A 14,609-nucleotide genomic window follows, 5' to 3' on the forward strand; every position below is an offset into this window, starting at 1 on the left:
TGGCTCATGTGACCTTACATGTGGTTTGTATGTGTGCACAGTGAATCTTACGATCTCAGGGGGCGGCCCTTATTTTTTAAAATGGCAATTTTCTATTTATGATTACCCAATGGCACATACTACTAAAAAAGTATATTATTATGATAATGGTTCATTTACATGAAGCAGGGTTTTACACATGAGCTGTTTTACTCAGTATCTTTTAATAGAGACCTACATTGTTTGGGGGGTATAGTTTTCCTTTAAGACTGGATTGAACCACTCTGTCCTGCCTGATGGAGTGCTCCATCAGGTAATGTTGTCCAGCCGAATATATTTTCTGTAATGTGTTATCTTTCACTGCTAGTTTGCTTACCTCGAGGGGAAATTGAATCATAAGCAGCTACACATATGGCAACACTAACGTGCCAAACAAGCAGAATTATGGGATATTTTAAGGAAAGTGTTGCCAAAATAATACTTTTGTGTCTCTACTGGCATTCTGTCCCCTTTTCAAATGTTCCCCAGTCTTTATTCTGTTTATTTATTTTGGTTTTATAGTAAACAAAAATATTAATGGATCAGGAACATCAGAATTTGAATATTCTATATCTGTCAGCACCTCTGTAAATTAAAAAGCAAAACATTAGGCCAAGCCCATTCCTTCATATTTGTATATTATAGAAATGATATCTTTACATTCACTGAGTTCTATACCTGTTATATACACAGGCCTGAAATCTTAATGATTGTATCGGCAGCATAAAGTGTATTCCTCTGTATGCCAGCATTGTTCTATAACCTTAACCTCTCAAGAGGTTATAGAATATTTTCTGATCCTTTTGTTCCAGCTTCTAATTTCCTAATGATTTTCTAATGAATTTTTGCTTAGTGATTATGGAATGGCTTGTTTAGAACAGACAAACCCCCCTGTTGCTAATTTACTGCATAAAAAGGGATTTGCTTTCCTCTTTAACAAATGCATTTACATTTGAATTAAATATTGATAATTTGACCTTTCAATCCCTTTAACTAATCAAAAGGGAACAAATTCCGAGCCTGGATACAGTGCTCTGCCCCGGTGGATTTTTCCGCTTGAATAGATACTGAGATTAAATGAATCAAACTTCCTCTTTCACTGCGGTGTACTTGTCCTAATTGCTTATGCAAAATGCAGATTTATATTAATTAGTTACTGCACTGATTAATTCCTTGATTTTTTTTTTCACATTATACGCCATGCTGTACAGATGATTTTGGCATGGCACATCACACAGACCCGGCTCAGCATTTAATAAGTTTAGCATATTACAATGATCTCCATCCAAATCTAGGTTTTCGGTGAAGGTAAGAAGCACCTGCTGCTTGCACCTGTCTGCTGATGTGTCAGATTCGCTAGGCTTCAAGGAAGGGGGAAATGAAAGCAGTAACAAAGACCACTGTCCCCATGCATATTTATGTAAGTGCTACATACAGGTACATTCACAGACCACATATAAGCAATTCACACATATTGTGATCACATACAAGCTCAGTATAAGGATTTGTCAAATAAGGTAAATCCAAGGCCAACTTATTTAAAGAGATACTGTCATGGAAAAACATGTTTTTCCAAAACACATCAGTTAATAGTGCTGCTCCAGCAGAATTCTGCACTGAAATCCATTTCTCAAAAGAGCAAACAGATTTTTTATATTCAATTTTGAAATCTGACATGGGGTTAGACATTTTGTCAGTTTCCCAGCTGCCCCAGTCATGTGACTTGTGTCTGCACTTTAGGATGGAATTACTTTCTGGCAGGCTGTTATTTCTCCTACTTATTGTAACTGAATCAGTCTCAGTGGGACTTGGCTTTTACTATTAGGGTAAGGCCAGACGAGGAGATTCGGGGAGATTTTGTCGCCTGGCGACTTATCGCCACGTCTTTTGCACGACTATCTCCCCGAACTGCCTCAGCGTTTTTTCCCCATAGGTTTGAATGAAAAGTCGCCTGCGCTCATGCACACGCGGCAATGCATTTTCAATAGTCGCCCAAAGTTGCCTCACTGAGGCAACTTTGGGCGACTATTGAAAACGCATCGCCGCGTGTGCATTAGCGCAGGCGATTTTGCGCTGTAGCCTATGGGAAAAAGACGCTGAGGCAGTTCGGGGAGATAGTTGCCCAAAAGACGTGGTGATAAGTCGCCAGGCGACAAAATCTCCCCGAATCTCCTCGTCTGGCCTTACCCTAATATATGTATATATGTATATATACATATATACATATATACATATATATATATACACTTCCAAATGAGTATCCGCACTCCAAAGCAAACAGCTTTCAGCAAAGGTAGGGGTGCACGGTAATTATGTATACTCCAATTATTCTCAGACTAGCACTCCCAATTTTAAGAATCAATCTTTTTATTTTACATCGTATCAATGCTAATGCTAATGATACGATGTAAAATAAAAAGATTGATTCTTAAATTTGGGAGTGCTGGTCTGAGAATAATTGGTATATATATATATATATATATATATATATATATATATATATATATACATCTATACTAATTGTAGATTTTAGTATCACAATAGCCTTTGATATTATACTTTTCCAGGAAGCTTAAAAGCATTAACAAAAGTATTAAAAGAATCTGGCATCACATTATCACCACAACCCCACTGCCCTCACATGAAGAACCACCTACGCTGCTTCAAATGAAACTTCTGTTTCTCTAGTCCAAAGTTCATCTAACTCACCTTACTCAAACTGTTTGTTTGCTGGGGTCCAAAGTGCTGGGGATTAGTGACGTCTGGTTATGAAATCACTGTTGTTCTCAATTCAGTTGCTAAGGAGTCATAATGAGGTTGTCACAAGGGATAGTAATTAATGAGTGACATATGCCTGCTCATTTAGGATCACCAATAGAGGCAGGAGTGCTTTACTGCCCAGCAGGCTAGAACTGATCAATATCAGGGAAAACCCTGGGTTGTTTGCTGTTAGATTTTGTCCAAAGGGTGACTAAGTTGTTCCATGAATGTATCAAATATATATTATCTCATCTAAGGTCTCAAGGGATATTGTAATGGGGTTTTCAGCTATTTCATTAGAAAGTCCAAAAGTGGACACCATGGACAAACTGGGAAAAAACCAGGGTCCACATAGCATAAGTCCAACTGCAAACCCATCAACATTCCTCATTTGAAAATCTGAATATTTCAGACCACACCTATCCAATAATGTAAAGTCCAGTTAAATACATTCACAGGCCAAACAAGACTTTTTATATGGTTAGCAAATCATTTCTAGAAACCCCCTTTGGAATGGCTGCAGCCAAGCAAACTGCATTTATTAGACTTGTCCCTGATTGTTCAAATGATCTGGTAACCTTACCTAAATACAAAGCACTCTTTAAGCTGAATGAGGGGAGTAGGGGGTATGCATGATTTCAGGCGCTCCAAAGCAAAACTGTCACAAATGATTAACCATTCTGACCATGTCGAATATCATAATGTTCACATAGGTAAATGCTTCTATTCCAAGGTATTACTAGGAACAGTTATAACAACCATATAATTATCATCCTTTATATAAGCAACAAAATGGGACTTTCATTGGAAGACAATGTTGTATAACTCTTGGGCCTGCATAGTAAAGATAAATGATCTGCATTTTCTTAGCTCTACCGCAGTCACCTCTTATAACCTTTGTCTTTGCATCTTTTTACAGCAGCAATCCCATTAAATTGCAGTTTGGAATTGGGTAAACCCTCATCTAGGGTATGACTTTAGGTGTATGGATCACAGTGCTCAGAACTGTGATAGATGTACAGGAAAATATTCTGCTTATGGAATGGGCTGGTGGTCACAGGGGGTCCACTGTTTTGAATGGATTCTGCATGCTCTAAGACACAAAATTGCAGGTGATTGTGTGTCTTGATTTCTTATTTCAAAGAAAAAAATGCATGCTTACTCACTTCAGGCATTTATTTGTGCAAATTCACCAAATCATTACAAATCAGTGTTAAATAAATTCATTTTTTACATACCACATGGCAGTGTCTCATTGTCTCCATACCTCATGCAAGCCACACCTTCCTGACGCGTTTCGCACCATTGGGTGCTTCATCAGAGGAGGCGTGGCTATTACCAGTTACATCCCTTATATACCTAAACAATTCCCTAATGCATGTTCCCCGGTTGTTAATATTATACTAATAGTAAACTGTGTCTTGATCTCCACTATTTTCCCACAAAACCTTATGTGCCAAAGGTCTTTCAGTCATCCACTTTGTGTGACAGCAAGCCCATGGGGTGCTGGTGTAGGAACTCGAACCCTAGTGTCAGACAGGGCCACTTAGGTCCGGCCAAAGAAAACAACATCCAGGGGCTGATTCACTAGGGATGTAGCGAACGTCGGAAAAAAAGTTCGCGAACATATTCGCGAACTTGCGCAAAAACGCAAGCGGTTCGCGAACGGTTCGCGAACCCCATAGACTTCAATGGGAAGGCGAACTTTAACATCTAAAAAAGACATTTCTGGCCAGAAAAATGATTTTAAAGTTGTTTAAAGGGTGCAACGACCTGGACAGTGGCATGCCAGAGGGGGATCAAGGGCAAAAATGTATCTGAAAAATCTGCCTGTGTGTGCTTGGAAGAGATAGTGTAGGGGGAGAGCTGTTAGTGATTTCAGGGACAGATGATAGTAAGTTTGCTGGCTAGTAATCTGCTTGATACTGCTCTGTATTGGAGGGACAGAAGTCTGCAGGGATTTGAGGGACATTTTAGCTTAGGTAGCTTTGCTGGCTAGTAATCTACTGTTCTCTTTAAACAACTGCCATACGTTGACCTTGTAGGCATTGTTTGCCCAGTTTTTTTGGACGCAGCCACTGAAGCACAGTTGCCAGAAAAAATATGCCATATAAATGCTGAAAATAGTAATTTTTCGCCATACGTTGACCTTGTAGACATTGTTTGCCCAGTTTTTTTGGTTGCAGCCACTGAAGCACAGTTGCCAGAAAAAATATGCCATATAAATGCTGAAAATAGTCATTTTTTGTTGAGTCAACGTATGGCAAAAAATGACTATACCACGTCGTTGACCTTGTAGGCATTGTTTGCCCAGTTTTTTTGGCCGCAGCCACTGAAGCACAGAGGCCAGAAAAAATATGCCATATAAATGCTGAAAATAGTCATTTTTTTGGTCGCAGCCACTGAAGTACAGTTGCCAGAAAAATTATGCCATATAAATGCTGAAAATATAAATTTTTTTGGTTGCAGCCACTGAAGCACAGTTGCCAGAAAAAATATGCCATATAAATGCTGAAAATAGTCATTTTTTGCCATACGTTGACCTTGTAGGCATTGTTTGCCCAGTTTTTTTGGTCGCAGCCACTGAAGCACAGTTGCCAGAAAAAATATGCCATATAAATGCTGAAAATAGTCATTTTTTGCCATATACGTTGAGTCAACGTATGGCAAAAAATGACTATTTTCAGCATTTATATGGCATATTTTTTCTGGCCTCTGTGCTTCAGTGGCTGCGGCCAAAAAAACTGGGCAAACAATGCCTACAAGGTCAACGTCGTTGACCTTGTAGGCATTGTTTGCCCAGTTTTTTTGGCCGCAGCCACTGAAGCACAGAGGCCAGAAAAAATATGCCATATAAATGCTGAAAATAGTCATTTTTTTGGTCGCAGCCACTGAAGCACAGTTGCCAGAAAAATTATGCCATATAAATGCTGAAAATATAAATTTTTTGGTTGCAGCCACTGAAGCACAGAGGCCAGAAAAATTATGCCATATAAATGCTGAAAATATAAATTTTTTTGGTTGCAGCCACTGAAGCACAGAGGCCAGAAAAATTATGCCATATAAATGCTGAAAATATGCATTTTTTTGGTCGCAGCCACTGAAGCACAGTTGCCAGAAAAAATATGCCATATAAATGCTGAAAATAGTCATTTTTTGCCATACGTTGACCTTGTAGACATTGTTTGCCCAGTTTTTTTGGTTGCAGCCACTGAAGCACAGAGGCCAGAAAAAATTAAACCAGTAGGGTTTGCACCCTAGTTTGTAACGGTGGCGGAGGGAGGAGGACGCTAAAGGACAGCTGTGTGTGGAGTCATGAGGCTTGAAGAGAAGGACAGCTGCATAGAAGTCAGAACAAGTCTTCCGGCGTGCAGTAACCCTCCGAGATCCACCCCTCATTCATTTTAATAAAGGTCAGGTAATCGACACTTTTGTGACCTAGGCGAGTTCTCTTCTCAGTTACAATCCCTCCTGCTGCACTGAAGGTCCTTTCTGAGAGCACACTTGAGGCTGGGCAAGACAAGAGGTTCATGGCAAATTGTGACAGCTCTGGCCACAGATCAAGCCTGCACACCCAGTAGTCCAGGGGTTCATCGCTCCTCAGAGTGTCGATATCTGCAGTTAATGCCAGGTAGTCCGCTACCTGCCGGTCGAGGCGTTCTTTGAGGGTGGATCCAGAAGGGTTGTGGCGCTGCCTTGGACAGAAAAACATTTGCATGTCTGACGTTACAGACTGGCCAAAGGGCTTTGTCCTTGCAGGTGCGCTCGTGGCAGGATTACTGGCACCTCTGCCCCTGGAATGTTGATGAGTTCCTGAAGTGACATCACCCTTAAAAGCATTGTACAACATGTTTTGCAGGCTGGTTTGTAAATGCCGCATCTTTTCGGACTTGTGGTATGTTGGTAACATTTCTGACACTTTATGCTTGTACCGAGGGTCTAGTAGCGTTGCGACCCAGTACAGGTCCTTCTCCTTAAGCCTCTTGATACGGGGGTCCTTCAACAGGCATGACAGCATGAAAGACCCCATTCTCACAAGGTTGGATGCAGAGCTATCCATCTCCGCTTCCTCATTATCAAGGACTGCATCATCCACGGTCTCCTCCCCCCAGCCACGTACAAGACCAGGGGTCCCCAAAAGGTCACCACTAGCCCCCTGGGAAGCCTGCTCCTGTTGGTCCTCCTCCTCCTCCTCCACAAAGCCACCTTCCTCCTCTGACTCCACTTCTGGCACCTCTCCCTGCGTTGCAGCAGGTGCCTGGGTTCGTTCTGGTGATTCCGACCAGAAATCGCGCGCTTCCAGCTCCTCGTCACGCTGGTCTACAGCCTCATCTGTCACTCGTCGCATGGCACGCTCCAGGAAGAAAGCGAAGGGTATTAGGTCGCTGATGGTGCCTTCGGTGCGACTGACCATATTTGTCACCTCTTCAAAAGGTCGCATGAGCCTGCAGGCATCGCGCATAAGCACCCAGTAACGGGGGAAAAAAATCCCCAGCTCTGCAGATCCAGTCCTACCACCCAGTTCAAAAAGGTACTCGTTGACGGCCCTTTGTTGTTGCAGCAGACGTTCCAACATAAGGAGCGTTGAATTCCAGCGAGTCTGGCTGTCAGAAATCAAACGCCTGACTGGCATGTTGTAGCGCTGCTGAATGTCAGCAAGGCGTGCCATGGCTGTGTAGGAACGTCTGAAATGGGCCGACACCTTTCTGGACTGGGTGAGAACGTCCTGGAATCCTGGGTACTTGGAGACAAAACGTTGGACTATTAAATTTAACACATGTGCCATGCAGGGCACATGTGTTAAATTGCCCAGTCTCAACGCTGCCAACAGATTGCTTCCATTGTCACACACCACTTTTCCGATCTGCAGTTGGTGTGGGGTCAGCCACCGATCGGCCTGTGACTGCAGAGATGACAGGAGTACAGATCCGGTATGGTTTTTGCTTTCGAGGCACGTCATCCCCAAGACAGCGTGACAACGGCGTACCTGGCACGTCGAATAGCCTAGGGGGAGCTGGGGGTGCACAGGTGTGGAGGAGGAGAAGGAGGACCCAGCAGCAGAGTAAGAAGAAGAAGAGGAAGAAGACGAGGTAGAGAGCGATGGAGGAGTAGAGGTGGTGGCAGAACCGCGTGCAATCCGTGGCGGTGACACCAACTCCACTGTTGTTGTTGAGCTACCCATTCCCTGCTTCCCAGCCATTACCAAGTTCACCCAGTGGGCAGTGTAGGTGACATACCTGCCCTGACCATGCTTGGAGGACCATGCGTCAGTAGTCATATGGACCTTTGGCCCAACACTAAGTGACAGAGATGCGGTAACTTGGCTCTGCACATGTTGGTACAGGTGTGGTATTCCCTTTTTAGAAAAAAAATTGCGGCTGGGTACCTTCCACTGCGGTGTCCCAATTGCTACAAATTTGCGGAAGGCCTCAGAGTCCACCAGCTGGTATGGTAAAAGCTGGCGGGCTAAGAGTGCAGACAAGCCAGCTGTCAGACGCCGGGCAAGGGGGTGACAGTCAGACATTGGCTTCTTACGCTCAAACATGGCCTTCACAGAAACTTGGCTGGTGGCAGATGACTGGGAATGGGAACAGGTGGTCAAGGTGGAAGGCGGAGTGGAGGGTGGTTCAGACGGGTCAAGGAGAGCAGAGGTAGAGCAGTAAGATGCTGGACCAGAAGGAGTGTGGCTTTTAGTTTGCCTGTTGCCTTTGAGGTGTTGCTCCCAAAGTGCTTTGTGCTTGCCGCTCATGTGCCTTCGCATAGAAGTTGTACCTATGTGGCTGTTGGGCTTACCAAGGCTCAGTTTCTGACTGCACTCATTGCAAATTACAATGCTTTTGTCAGAGGCACACACATTAAAAAAATCCCACACTGCTGACTTTTTGGAAGTGTGCGATCTGGCGGTAACAGTAGAAGTTGGCGGCATTGGCGGCAATGGCGGGTGCGTTGGCCGGCTGAACACAGGTGCCGATACATGTTGTTGCCCTACTGATCCCTGCGGGCTGTCCTCCCTGCTTCTTCTAAGTCTTATTCTCCTACTGCCTCTCTGACTCTCCGTCTCTCCATCTGAACTACCCTCCTCTTGCTCTCTTCTACTAGGCACCCACAAAACATCAATCTCCTCATCATCATTCTCCTCAGATGCATCAATTTCTTCTGACACATCACAGAAGGAAGCAGCAGCGGGGACCTCCTCCTCATCACTCATTATGTCCATCTCTATCGTGTTCTCTGCCAGAATTAAATCTGGTGTAAGGTCCTCATCTCCTTCATCTTCTTCTGGCAATAATGGTTGCGCATTACTCAGTTCAAGAAACTCATGGGAAAATAACTCCTCTGACTCCAGTGAAGAAGGGGCACCGGTGGTGGAGGAAGTGTTACGTGGGGTGGCCATAGCAGTGGAGGATGAGGAGGATGTTGTGGTAAAGTTAGAAACGGTAGAGGATGGGGTGTGCTGTGTAAGCCAGTCAACTACCTCTTCAGCATTTTGGGAGTTCAGGGTCATTGGCTTTTTAAAACTGGGCAATTTGCTAGGGCCACAGGATTGCATAGCAGCACGGCCCCTAGCACGGCCTCTGCGTGGCGGCCTGCCTTTGCCTGGCATTATTTTTAAAAAAACAACAACAACAAAAACTCAGTTGGTTTTTCTGGAAACGATAATACACACAGCTAGATGGCAGTTTGAAGAAAACAGTGTGCAAATAATGCCTACAAGGTCAACGTATACACTACTACAGTGGTGGATACGAATTACGTAAAATATATGAATGCTGCTTGAAAAAAAGTAACTCAAGTGGTTTTTCTAGAGACGATAATATTATCAATATTTAGACAAAATGTGAACAAGCTCACACAGCTAGATGGCGGGTTGAAGAAAACAGTGTGCAAATAATGCCTACAAGGTCAACGTATACACTACTACAGCGGTGGATACGGATTACGTAAAATATATGAATGCTGCTTGAAAAAAAGTAACTCAAGTGGTTTTTCTAGAGACGATAATATTATCAATATTTAGACAAAATGTGAACAAGCTCACACAGCTAGATGGCGGGTTGAAGAAAACAGTGTGCAAATAATGCCTACAAGGTCAACGTATACACTACTACAGCGGTGGATACGGATTACGTAAAATATATGAATGCTGCTTGAAAAAAAGTAACTCAAGTGGTTTTTCTAGAGACGATAATATTATCAATATTTAGACAAAATGTGAACAAGCTCACACAGCTAGATGGCGGGTTGAAGAAAACAGTGTGCAAATAATGCCTACAAGGTCAACGTATACACTACTACAGCGGTGGATACGGATTACGTAAAATATATGAATGCTGCTTGAAAAAAAGTAACTCAAGTGGTTTTTCTAGAGACGATAATATTATCAATATTTAGACAAAATGTGAACAAGCTCACACAGCTAGATGGCGGGTTGAAGAAAACAGTGTGCAAATAATGCCTACAAGGTCAACGTATACACTACTACAGCGGTGGATACGGATTACGTAAAATATATGAATGCTGCTTGAAAAAAAGTAACTCAAGGGGTTTTTCTAGAGACGATAATATTATCAATATTTAGACAAAATGTGAACAAGCTCACACAGCTAGATGGCGGGTTGAAGAAAACAGTGTGCAAATAATGCCTACAAGGTCAACGTATACACTACTACAGCGGTGGATACGGATTACGTAAAATATATGAATGCTGCTTGAAAAAAAGTAACTCAAGTGGTTTTTCTAGAGACGATAATATTATCAATATTTAGACAAAATGTGAACAAGCTCACACAGCTAGATGGCGGGTTGAAGAAAACAGTGTGCAAATAATGCCTACAAGGTCAACGTATACACTACTACAGCGGTGGATACGGATTACGTAAAATATATGAATGCTGCTTGAAAAAAAGTAACTCAAGTGGTTTTTCTAGAGACGATAATATTATCAATATTTAGACAAAATGTGAACAAGCTCACACAGCTAGATGGCGGGTTGAAGAAAACAGTGTGCAAATAATGCCTACAAGGTCAACGTATACACTACTACAGCGGTGGATACGGATTACGTAAAATATATGAATGCTGCTTGAAAAAAAGTAACTCAAGTGGTTTTTCTAGAGACGATAATATTATCAATATTTAGACAAAATGTGAACAAGCTCACACAGCTAGATGGCGGGTTGAAGAAAACACTGTGCAAATAATGCCTACAAGGTCAACGTATACACTACTACAGCGGTGGATACGGATTACGTAAAATATATTATGGCTGCTTGAAAAAAGTCACTCCGGTGTTTTTTCTGGAGACGGTAATATTATGGATATTTAGACAGAATGTGAACAAGGTCACACAGCTAGATGGCAGTTGGTTGAATAACACACTGGGCAAAAAATGCCTACAGGGCAAATAATGCCTAAAAGGTCAACTTATACACTACTACAGCGGTAGTAAAATAAAAAAAAGTAAAATAAAAAAAAATGAATATTAAAAAAAAAAAATTAAAGTTGGTGCTGCTGAACTACTAGGAGCAGCAGATTAGCACACCAGTCCCACTCCCCAACACTGCTAGACTAATAGCACTGGGCTCTTATAGTAGTAGTAGTAGTAGTAGTAAAACAACAAAAAAATAAATAAAAGCAGTCCTTACAAGGACTACTGTTATTGCAGCAGTCAGCAGATGAGATCAGAAGCAGGACAGCTGCCCACAGCAGCTACATACAGAGCACTGCAGTAGAAGGTAGATTACTAGCCAGCAAAGCTACCTAAGCTTAAATGTCCCTCAAACCCCTGCAGACTTCTGTCCCTCCAATAACAGAGCAGTATCAAAACGATTACTAGCCAGCAAACTTTCAACTGTCCCTGAAATCACTAACAGGCAGCAGCTCTCTCCCTACACTATCTCTTCAGCACACACAGGCAGAGTGAAAAAACGCTGCAGGGCTTCGGTTTTTATAGGGAAGGGGAGTGGTCCAGGGGAGAGCTTCCTGATTGGCTGCCATGTACCTGCTGGTCTGGGGTGAGAGGGCAAAAAAAAGCGCCAACAATGGCGACCCCAAAATGGCGAACGTCGCGCGACGTTCGCGAACTTCCGGCGAGCGCGAACACCCGATGTTCGCGCGAACAAGTTCGCCGGCGAACAGTTCGCGACATCTCTATGATTCACTATGGGTCGAATATCGAGGGTTAATTAACCCTCGATATTCGACTAGGAATTGAAATCCTTCGACTTCGAATATCGAAGTCGAAGGATTTAGCGCAAATGCTACGATCGTACGATCGAAGGAATAATCCTTCGATTGAACGATTAAATCCTTCGAATCGAACGATTCGAAGGATTTAAATCCAACGATCGAAGGAATATCCTTTGATCAAAAAAACTTAGGTAAGCCTATGGGGACCTTCCCCATAGGCTAACATTGAGTTCGGTAGCTTTTAGCTGCCGAAGTAGGGGGTCAAAGTTTTTTTTAAAGAGACAGTACTTCGACTATTGAATGGTCGAATAGTCGAACGATTTTTACTTCGAATCCTTCGATTCGTAGTCGAAGGTCGAAGTAGCCCATTCGATGGTCGAAGTAGCCCAAAAAATACTTCGAAATTCGAAGTTTTTTTACTTCGAATCCTTCACTCGAATTTAGTGAATCGGCCCCCCAGGGTTCATTCTGGGAACCCCTGAATATCCACCAAATATATTAACATGGATAGGAATTGTCCTACAGTGGGGCCCCATGGCAGGCAAGTCAGCCTCTGCACAACTCCTGTCATCTGCTCTACAGCCTTCAGTTCAACACCCTACTGATGTAACAAGAGCTGAAGGTCATGGCTGGGATTACCTACCCCAAGACCAAACTAGACTGTTAGATGGGTTTCTACCTGTGGGAACTGTATCAGCAGGTCTGTATGAAACCAACTCTGTTCACTCCAATTGTTTAATTAAATACAAGAAACACCTCAAATCATTTTATATTATTCATGTCCCCATATTAACTGTTTGGTGGTACTCATCAGAGGGTGCACATTCATTGTGCTCTCTGTTTAATATTTCATTTAATAGAAGCTCACTGGTTTCAGATTGCTGCACCTGCTATAACGGATTGAAGGATTGGACAGAATGAGTGAAAATTCATTATAAAACAGTGACCTCTTCTGGTGACAACTAAATTAGAAGGAAAAGATTTTGAAGACAAAATAGGCACCTGGAAAAATACAAACACAAGCAATTGCACAGTAATCTCTGTTATCTTGATAACTAACCAGATAAATTATTAAAATTGCCCTACTGAACTGTGGAATCAAAACATAGGGGTATATTTAACAAAGAGTGAAGTTAGAGATCACTACAGTCCTCTAGAGTGAAATTCTGCCACTCTCCATTCATTTCTATGGGATTTTATTAAAGGATGAACTTTCACTTTCACCCACTGATAAATACTCTTTAAATACTTTTAAAAACCCCACAGAAATAAATGGAGAGTGGCGGAATTTCACTCTAGTGGACTGTGGTGATCTCTAACTTCACTCTTTAAAAAATATACCCCATTGTTTGTAGGTGCTGGATAAACAGGTACAAACTATAAAGGACAGGCAAAAGACGATTCTCCAACAAGAATTATCCTTACTAACTCTGTTTCAGTCATCTTGTTGTAGGTAGATTACTATTCAATTCAGTGTAGTAGGACATATATTATGCTGTCAGAAACTGTCAGAAGTAATATTTGATGCCCATTAGGCTTGCCACCTTTTCTGGAAAAAAATACAGGCCTTACTATATTTTAAGTTTTTTCCCAATTAATAACATTCTTATCATGCAACATTGTTGCCGGCCAGATGGAAACCAAAACACTATGGGGCACATTTACTTAGTTCGAGTGAAGGAATAGAATAAAAAATACTTTGAATTTCGAAGTATTTTTTTGGCTACTTCGACCATCGAATTGGCTACTTCGACCTTCGACTACAACTTCGAATCGAACTATTCAAACTAAAAATCATTCGACTATTCGACCATTCGATAGTCGAAGTACTGTCTCTTTAAAAAAAAAAATTCGACCACCTACTTCGCCACCTAAAACCTACCGAGCATCAATGTTAGCCTATGGGGAAGGTCCCCATATACTTTCTAGGCAATTTCTGATCGAAGGAAAATCGTTCGATCGATCGAATCGTCGATGGATTTAACTTCGAGGGTCGAATATCGAGGGTTAATTAACCCTCGATATTCGACCATTAGTAAATGTGCTCCTAAATGTCCTGCTGCAGTAACTTACTGATAATGATACTGAGATGTACCAGTGATCTCTTATAACTTGTTCTAATTCCCAGAAAGATGGCACCAGTGTGTACTCTTAGATGATAACAGCAAGTGTGACCTGCACACCTTTCCCACTGATTAGGTGGCAGCTAGTATCTAGCAGTTACTATTACTCTGCAACTCATGAGTGTCGTTGTAAATTACTGCCCATATATATATAGATATAAACAGGGGTGTAACTATGAAGCAGCCCCTGTGTTTGTTGAGGGGGGGGCAGAGGAGTGCCGGGGGCCCAGTAAGATCCTAATTAATGAGCAATTTCATTATATCTTGGTAGAGTTGTTAACTTTGAATTTGCTGTGGGGCCCAGGTTTTCTATATGCTTAATATGAACCATCACAACCTCAATACCCTTGAGGGGTGTTTAGTTTGCCTGGTTGTCAAGATGTGTTTCTGGTTCCTGACATTTGCACCATACTAGACACAGATTTTGCCAGGGTGCCATGATTTGAGGCCAAATTCAATTATAAAGGCCAACTGATGCCAATGAATGTGCCTTTGTAGGTCACCTTGGCTTGCCCAAGG

Source organism: Xenopus laevis, chromosome 9_10S (assembly GCF_017654675.1).
Source record: "Xenopus laevis strain J_2021 chromosome 9_10S, Xenopus_laevis_v10.1, whole genome shotgun sequence".
Classification (NCBI taxonomy): domain Eukaryota; kingdom Metazoa; phylum Chordata; class Amphibia; order Anura; family Pipidae; genus Xenopus; species Xenopus laevis.